The following is a 10,070-nucleotide window of genomic DNA, read 5'->3' on the forward strand; positions in this document are numbered from 1 at the left end:
GCATAACTGATTCGTGAAAAAATAACTGTGTGTGTGTGTGTCTTCCTAGATCTTTTCAAAACTTCTTGACAATATTTACCAAACATAAAGAAAACTGATATATTAAATCATGCTAATAAAATGAAGCAGCCGGACCTGTTGCTCTAAGGAAGTGGTGATAAAATAACCTGCTGTGTATAAGGCCTGAATCACCCAATGGTGTAATGCCCTGCAAACTTAGTTGACGAAGGGAGATTTCAGGGCAGTTTTTAATTGCTTGCTCTCCACCTCTTTGAATTCACAATATGTTCGGCTTTAAGAAAAAAAAAAAGGACCTACAGCCCAAAAAAGGTATATTAACTTATACTGAGTGTCTGTATCTTATATTTAAAGTATGTATCTTATATTTAAAAACTATTTTTTTCTTGGACTTTTATCCTACAATAAACCAACTACAACTGCAAAAGCAATAAAAACCAGTACCAACAAAAACTAATGTGCTAGGGGATTTATAGCAAAGGAACAAGAGCTTAATATTTTCTGGCTGTATAAAGAGGTCTCCTGTCAACTCATTATCTTCCACTTACAAGAATTTTACTACATTTTAAAAGGCCTGAAGGAGCTATTGTAATGTTTCAAACTCAGAACTATCATCCTGAGGGTTCATATACCTTAGACTCCCTACAGCCAGCCAAAATCTCAATTTGCCTCCATGAACCCTCCAAAGTAAGTCAAGATTGTTAAAAATAGTGGGTTCCCAATCGACTGACTTTTTCAACAACAGATGGGTGGAAATAGCCTTCACAGATTTCAGAACCATAATATATCCCCTTGTGTAGCGCCTATAAATAATACAAACAATATCTCTATCATCATTGGAGATGTAAGAAGTCAATATAGACCATCCCCTCTCTTCAAACACATTATCTGAGGTGTTTGGGATTTTCTTTTTTAAAATACTTTATATTCTTCAAGTGATTTGTGGCCACACAAGACTGATTTTCCCAACTGAACCTCATTATGTGTCTGCTATTGCCTCTCCACCATCAGCCAGATTTATTCATTTCCATTCAACAATTAACTATTAAAATTTTACTCTGTGCAAGACAAAGTGCTGGGGCAGGTGGTACTAGAAATTCACAGTCCCATCATCAGTGAGTTTTCAATCTAGTGGATGAAAGACTCATACACAAGTGTCTACTCTCCAAGGCATCCCAATGGCACCTGAATGATGAAACCAAGACCCAAGGGTGGCCAAGGAGAAAAGAGGTGCTTGGCTGTGGTAAATGGGGAGAGATAGTGGAGGAGGTGTCACGTGAATTGGCCCTAAGAAGACAGGATGTCGTGGAATTTGCTTGGCAAAGATTAAAGGGAAGGAGAAGAGAGAAGACTTCAAGCAGAGAAAACACAATGTGCAGAATCTGCAAAAGCAAAAATGGCAAAAAGTACTGGGTATACCAGAAGACCAGGTAAGGGAGGGTGCTAGCGAGAAGCAGGGTTCACGCATCCACGCTGGACTCACAGGGTCTGAAAAATCGTCTTCCTCTCTCTGTAAGTTATACTCTCTGACTGAGTGCTCAGCCTCAGAAGGGCCCAGCATGAAGAAAGAAAGAAGAGGCAAATCCTGGCCAGATGTCCAGGTCCCAGACTAAACCCAGGAAGCCACAGAGCGACATGTCTTGTGACTAAGACTTTCTCCCGTCAATCCAAAAGGTACTGAGACTCCGAAAAGACATTTACCAGTGGAAACTTGCCTTATTCTTCCTTTTAAAACTGTTCGGTTTTGAAATAAGAGGAGAACCTCTAAACTCTGAATTAACCCGCCCACCTGCTTTCTCTGTTCCTTCACAGGTCACTGAACGCTGAAGCTGCTTGGAAAAACAAATCATATAATTGTGGGATTTGGTACATCCAGGCTGCACAGCATCAGGTCCCCAGCCTCAGCTGGTCCTCCTGTTTCCTAGAGGGGCTACTTCATCAGACTTACAGCCTCCTCTCCTAGCACATAGCTAGATTATATCACATTTCCCAGCCTCCCTTGCAGTTAGTTTGTGATGTGTGACTGAGTTCTACCAATGAAATGTGAACAAAAGGGATTATGCTAATTTCCAGGCTTGGTCCATAAAAACCTTCCAAGTGTGATCCTCCATGTTCTTTCCTCCTCTCTTGATGTGATGCAAAAAGCCCAGTAGCTGTGGAAGCCATGCATTGGAAATGGAGAAACTACAAAATGGAAGTAATCTGGATTTCTGAAGGACAACCAGGAGGAATGTCACTTATTATTCATTAACACCCATTTTGGACCTTGGGATTTGAAGGGTTATCTTTACAAGCAGCTAACATTATCTTGATAATACACAAATTCTGACAATGTTCTTTGCATTAGTTTGGGTCTACTGAGAAGTAGGCACCAAGGCAGGATTAGAAATACAAATGATTCACTGGGAAGATGAGAGGTCCATCAGACTACAATGTGGACAGAGAAAGGGAAGGGAGGAGGGTGAACAGGAAATCTCAGACTGCAGCACAGTTCCAAGAAAGTTCTGGTCAAGCCAGTGGGAGTTCTCAAGCCAACATGGCCCACTCGGAAAATCCTGCATCCCACAGGAATGAGGCTGCAATGGGAACCCGCATTTCACTCATGGGGAGGAGCCCAGGGGCTCAGCGTGGTCTTAGTATCAATGCAGAGGGAGCTCCAGAGGGGCACCAACTGGGCCATCAGTCAACTACACTCCAGCTGCAGATGTGAGCAGCTCATGGCCATGGATACCGCACTCCTCAAACTTTCAAATTTCAAGTCCTACCTTCCCTTTCCTCCTTCCATTTACCCAAATGCACACTTACACTTTCCTCCTTTGCTCCTGTCTTTTAAGAAGAGTTATTCTTTCTCTAGTCCAAAGCTAACCTCTCCATGTATTCCAGCTAATAGGTCCTCAGATCTTCTTAGAGACATCATTCCATTAATCGTCTCCTTCCTCTTCCTCTCTTCTGGATCCTATCTATCCTCTAGTATGCAAACATGCTCGAGATTTTCAAACTTAAAAACTAAAAATTTTTTGTACTGAAGTATAGTTGATTTACAATGTTTCAGGTGTACAGCAAAGTGATTCAGCTATGTATATACATCTATTCTTTTTTAGATTCTTTTCCATTACAGGTTATTACAAGATATTGAATACAGTTCCCTGTGCTATATAGCAGGACCTTGCTGTTCATCTGTTTTATATATAAAGTGTATATCTGTTAATCCCAAATTCCAAATTTACCCCTCCCGCCCCTTTCCCTTTTGGTAACCATAAGTTAGTTTTCTATGTCTGTGAGTCTGTTTCTGTTTTGTAAATAAGTTCACTTGTATCATTTTTTTGGATTCCACATATAAGTGATAGCATATGACGTTTGTCTTTCTCTTTCTGACTTACTTCACTTACTATGATAATCTCTAGGTCCATCCATGTTGCTGTAAATGGCATTATTTCATTCTTTTTTATGGCTGAATAGTATTCTATTGCATATATACATACCACATCTTCTTTATCCATTCATCTGTCAATGGACACAGGTTGCTTCTATGTCTTGGCTATTAAAAATTAAGATTTTAAAATGTTCATGGACCCTCTTTCTTTCCTTCCCTTCCCATCTCAGCTTTTTGCAAGGGCAGTGTGAGTGGACTGTCTCATTTTTTATGTTTTATTGCTCACCAAGTGCTCTCATTAGGCTTACACACACCTACAAGTTGACATATCCTGGAACCTGTGCCAACCTCTCTGAAATGTTTAGCACTCTTGACCACTCCTTCCTTCCGGAAACTCCTGCTTTGAGTCCTGGGACACCCTATCCTTAGGTTTTCCTCCTCCTGTAGATCATTCCTTCTAAGGCTTCTTTTGATTGGCCTCCTCCTGAAATGCCCACTTCCCAGGGCGTCTACTCTTGGTTCTCTCTGTTCTCCATCTCTCTCACATTAATCTCACCCACCCCCAGCACCAGCATCATGACTTAACTGAACACCATACACCGATGACATCATCCACGCAGTCACCCAAACCTGAAACCTGGGAGTTGTCCGCAGTTCATTCCTCCCTCTCAACACCTATATCCAATCAGTCACCAAGTGTTGAGGATTCTATTTCTAAACTGGCTCTCAGCACCATCAGCTCCTCAACGCCACCCCTCCTGCCACTGCCCTGTCGCTTTTCCCGTGGACTGCTGTAGGAGCATAGGAACTGATCCCCTGATTCCATTCCCTTAGTCACATCTTTACATGGCTGTAAGATAATAGTTCTAAAGCACAAACTGGATCGTGAAAATTCTTCATTGAAATTCCAGAAGTGGTTCCTCACTGCCTACAGGACAAAGGCCAATCTCCTTAGAATAGTATGGAAGATCCTTCATGCTCAGGCTCCCATTTATGTTTTAGCCTATCTTCCTCCACATTCCCAAGCTCTAATCATACTGAACTAACTGAAATTCACACAGTGTGGTATATGTTCTGTGCTTCTACAGCTTTGGACACTCCTTTTGCCTTGAATGCTCCTTCCACTACCCTTGTCCCACTGGGAGAACTTATTACAAATTCTTTCAATATTCAGCGTGGGATTCATTTGTTCAGAGATGTCTTTACTCACTAACTCACCCTTCTGTGGGGCCCCTTCCCATCTCCACACCCCCATGCCAGACCATTCAAGTGGCCCTTGTACAGCTAGTACCAGTTCATGGCACCCGCCACATGATTCCAGGACAGCAGTTTTATCCTGTTCCTTTCTGAACAGCATTGACACAAAGTAGGCACTTACTGAATGTTTACTGATGGAAAGAATGAATGATGAATAAATCCAATCCTCCCTCTTGAGTTCGTCCTGATAAAACTTGCCTCTTAAAAACAAAATTCTCAGAGTGGCCAAAAACCACGATGACGCTGATCAACATTACAGGCACGCGGTGATGGCCAAGTTCAAGTAGTGCCATCTTCAATTTACATGTGAAAAGTGAGCACTTGGCATCAGAGGAGAAAGATTCAAATATTCTACATAAGATCACCGTAAAGATAGCTCAAGGGCTATTATCCCAAGGGACGTGCATTCATCCTCAGTAACTGTATAAACCAGGGTTCACGTTTCACACAGGACTTTCTAACACAAATTGGAAACAGGAGACGGTTAAACCCGGCAAAGAAAAGTGTGGCTCTGAAACACAAGGAACTACATATGCATTTTACATTAAACACCGTTGTAATGTGCTCACAGAACGTAGTACAAAAATTATCCTAAAAGTCATAGCTTGTAAATTTAATATGTAAATAGGAATTTAAAATTAGAAATCTCCATGGCCACTGAATACTAAAAGAGTAAAAAGAAAAAGGAAATGAAAGATAAAATATACAGTTTCAAACTCTCTGGGATGCATCGACCCTTCTGCCTGATCGGTGGGAGGCCAGTTATCACATTCAATGTACTGGGTAAACACAAGGGTTTACGGAAAATGGAACTTTTTATGAAAAATCATGGGTCAAACATCTCTATGACATATCTGCTGTTAAAGGAAACACACTTTTTCTCATACCTGACATGATGATGCATGATGTGCTTATCCAGAGAGACAGCTTAATATGGTTCCCATCCCAAAGCTTAGTCAGAATAGCTTTTTTAAAATTTGAAAAATAAATCCCAACCATAGTTCTCGTAAAATATTAAATCCTGCCAAAGACGGATGCTTTCAGGGACACAGTCCAAAGAAAGCTTTTAATTTATTTAATGTTCTATGAGCTAATGGTATCAAGAAGATGTGTATCTTTGTTACAGAATACACAAATCAGTGATGCTTATATACACCATCCACTTGACTCAGTCCCTGCTGTTAGCTTTAAAAGAGTAGTTGTTTTCCTGGAACTGAAACCTGAGGCTTAAATCTGCAAAAAGTCTGGGATGACATCAAGCTTAACATTTTTGCCAGGCCAGTAAAATTATTTCTCAAAATAGTGTGCTAGTATATCAGCTTTTAGACACACATAAATGAAACGTCAGGAAAGGACTTCCATGTTTACTCCTCTGGCCCATTAATAACCATCTCTGACTGTAATAACTGAAGGTCACATGTTCTCAATGCAACGGCACCAGCAAATCCCCTTGGAAGTTTGCTCATAACCACCTAAGTCTAAGTAGATGTGACCTCTCAGGTTTTAGACTAATGATGCTAAAGAAATGCATTTGCAGGCTGAAGAGCTTAAACACTTCAGAGCACCGGGAGAAACTCCTTAAACTAAAGAAATATTCAGGGAAAATCTGTATCAATTGGGTGGTTCATTGGTACATACAAAATTTATCCTTCACAAACCAAATAGGAATTTGAATGATTTCCCTCTCTTTCTTCTCCTTACACTTTTCAAGTTCAATCTCAGTACTGTTCCATCTCTGCCCTTTATATTCTTTGCCCTTTGTCTGAAGTTTTCAACTAAGAGTTACTCTACAATACTGTTGTGGTTATGGAGGGAAGTGTTCTTATTCTTCAGAGATGATGCTGAAGTGTTTAGGGGTAACATGTCATGAGGTCTGCAATGTACTTTCAAATGATTCTAAAAAAAATAAGCCCCTTTCCCCAATACAGATACACAAAAGTATACATAGAGAGATACAGTAACAAATGTTAATAATCACTGAGTGTAAAGTTAGGGTATAGAAGTGTTCCTTATATTCTTTCATCTTTCCTCTAGTTTGACTTTTTCAAAACAGAGGAATAAAGTTTCAAAGAATTACTCTACTTGATAAGTGCAAGCTTTTCATATCATAAATGCATTTTTTTTGGTATCACAAACTTAAAATTTGGGGCGCCTTGTACTAAAGAGATGTCAGGACCAACAAAAGACACCTTTGATTGTCTTGCAGAGGCACAACCTTGATTCAGTTTGCACGTCCTGGAGGCAGCTGAGACTGGAGTCTGGGATGAAGGTGGAGGGCTGGATGAACACATCCACAATCTAGGCACTTCCCTCCAGAAGTCCCCAGAAAGCTGGGGCCTAGGGGTCTCCTGGTCTCTACCTCCCAGTGAGCTCCTGATTACTGGCCCTCTCTCCAGCATCTACCTGTAGCTCCTGGGAAATGTCCGGAAGTTCAGTAAGGGTTCGGGGGTAGATTCAAAGCACACACATGGGATGAATTTGCCAAATACACAGCTGCGTGTTAGACCTCTTAATTTTAAAATATAAGTGTTATAAATATTCTTAAATGCTTTCAAAATTTCAGCTGAGTCTAAAATGCTTCTTCAGATACTTATGTGCAAATCTTACGCAAGTGATCTGCCATTCTAATCAGTACAGATCTGGTCAGAGAAACAAAAGACTGGAACTAAAGGTATGCTTCATTTCTGACAAAATGTGAATTCTCTTCCTCCTTCAGTTATACTGGCACTGATGACAAGAAGACATTTTTTTTTGGCCACACTGCATGGCTTGCGGGATCTTAGTTCCCCTATCAGGGATCAAACCCGAGCCCTCGGCAGTGAAAGCGTGGAGTCTTAACCACTGGACCACCAGGGAAGTCCCAAGAGGACATTTTAAACATTTCCTTTCAGCAGGCATGTTGGAGTGGTCGACTTCATCCTTACAGAGTATGCTTGTTGAGAGGGAAGGTGGAAGAAGACAGTTTCTTCTCCTTGCAACTATTTTTTCTAAAATCACTTTCCATTTGCCCTAAGACAGGACTTCTAAATGAAGGCACCCAAACTGTACTCAAAACAGGGCCCTAAACAACTGTTTTCAAATGCCAGACAGAAGTGTCAGCTTCAGAGAGATGATTTGACACTGTCCACATGATATGTTCTTTGGGATGTAACAAGTTGATATAAACTTAACTTTCTTTAATGTGTTTGTGCTAATAGGATGCTAAATTTCTAACTCACACACCAGGATCTTGGCTACAGTCTATCTCTCCTGAACATGGTTGTCTTGTCATTAGCCTGATACGTCTGGGGTAATAAATACAAAGCTTCAGAAGAAGAACTCAATAAACCCAGATGAAATCTTTACCACCTAAAGCCATTTAGATGGCTTGTAATCAACTAGATGGTGTTTTCTCAATAAGAGATACAGATTGCAAGGTAAGGTATCCTTTGACCTATCTATACTGAGTGTTTGTTTACTTATGTGGCAGGAATGGTGCTAGGAACCATGCCATGCATATGATGAGCTCATTTTGTTCTCAGTACACACTGGGAGGTAATGTTAGAGGCGCTGGACAGGAGAGAACAAGGAAGCTCTGAGAAGGGGAAATGAACATGCAGCAAGCACTACCACGTGGCACTGTTAACAGTGCTCTTTATACGTTATCCCACTTAACTCTTCTCTACAACCCTAGGACGTAAGTAACGGTAACCCCATTTTGCAGAGGAGAAAACCGGGAGGTAAATAACTCAACCGAGGTTGCTGAGCTGGGAACTGAACCCCCTTATGTATCATGGGCACAACTCCTCCCTCTGGCCACCATACGCCACAAGCTCCAAGCTGGGGGCAGAGGTAATGGCCATGGAGGGGACTACCACAAATATCACCTTCTGGTCATCCACTAAGGCTACAGAAACCTGGTGCCTGGAGGGGGGGAAATACGCAACCATGCCCTAGAAGGGAAAGCAAGTTTCTCTTTAAATCCAGAGGATGTGATCTACTGGGAGTCCTTGTGTTCTGGTTTAACCCAGAGTTTAAAGCTGAATGTACACAAATTGCCAATCTGACACCAAGACTGACTCAGCCTTCTCAAGATCCTGTAAGTGACCAATCACCAAGAGAGGGGAAAGCTCTAGAAGACCCACTGGAAGGCTCTTTTCAGCTGCCTTCCTGCTTGTCCCTCATACCTCCCTCTGTATGACTAACTTGGGGTCTAGATTTACATGTGTAATTATTCACAATAGCTGAAGGTGGAAACTACCCAAATGTCTATCAACTGATGAATGGGTAAACAAATTGTGGTATATTTGTGGCATACAATGGAATATTATCCAGTCATAAGAAGGACTGAAATATCTGATACATGCTACAATGTGGATGAACCTCAAAAACATTATACACTAAGTGAAAGAGGCCAGACCCCAGAAGTCACATATTATATGATTCAATTTATACGAAGCACCCAGAAGAGGTAAATCCATTGAAGCAGAAAGCAGATTAATGGTCTCCAGGGGATGAAAAACGAGGGGAATGGGAGTGACTTCTTAATAGGTATGGGGATTCCTTGGGGGTGATGAAAATGTTTTGGAACTAAATAGAGGTGACAACTGCACACTAAATTGTATACTTTAAGAGGGTTAATTTCATGTTATGTAAATTTACTTCAATAAAAGAATACACACATGTGAATGCACACTCCCTGGGCAGTCTTGAATAACGATGTACAGTATGCCAAGCCATAAAGATGCCCCACCCTGGGCTCTTTTTACATTACACACAAATAGACAGAGACGGATTTCCTGTAAGTAAGCTGATCTTGTAGAAAAAAAAATGTTAGAGAAAGAAAATGAGACCTAAGCCGACTCAACAAAACAAGACTCAACACTATATCTTTTTCACCTTTCTATCTCCTCTATCCCACTAAACCAAACATAAAGTCCAATCACTGAGTATACCACACACAGAAAAACTGGTACTTAAAAGACCCAATAAAATGAAATCTGTTGTAGGTTATCCCCCAAATTAAATAGAAAGATCCAACAGGCCCTTAAACATATGAAAAGAGGCACAATTTTGCTGGTAATCGGGGATATTCAAACAAAAACAACTAGGGAATCACTTTCCATCCATCAGAGTGGGAAAACTGTAAAAGATTCCAATTCTGTAGCTGTGGTGAGGTAACCAGGTACTTCACATTTTGCTGGGGAGACTCCACTGATGCAACTTTTTTGGAATGGCATCTTTGGAATGGCATTATCTTTGACTCAGCTCTTAGGAATCTATCCTTCAAATATCAAAGTGAGGAAGTAAGAATATATGTACAAGAATTTTAACTGTGGTGTTTTGGGGAATGGTAAAAACCTAGGATGTTCCTGAATGCCCATCAACTGAGGAATATTTAAAGAAACTATGGTACAGCTATAACATAAGAGACCTTCAATTT

General features: G+C 40.8%; 1 protein-coding gene across 1 annotated transcript in view; it reads right to left on the reverse strand.

Annotated features, from left to right (window-relative positions):
- The window catches only part of BACH2 (BACH transcriptional regulator 2), a 360,814-nt gene that overhangs the window by 322,374 nt on the left and 28,370 nt on the right, over positions 1-10,070 (reverse strand). The window lies entirely within an intron of this gene.

Source organism: Delphinapterus leucas, chromosome 12, assembly GCF_059928025.1.
Source record: "Delphinapterus leucas isolate spDelLeu-1000000601 "Yukka" chromosome 12, BTC_Dleu_Yukka2, whole genome shotgun sequence".
In the NCBI taxonomy this organism is placed as follows: domain Eukaryota; kingdom Metazoa; phylum Chordata; class Mammalia; order Artiodactyla; family Monodontidae; genus Delphinapterus; species Delphinapterus leucas.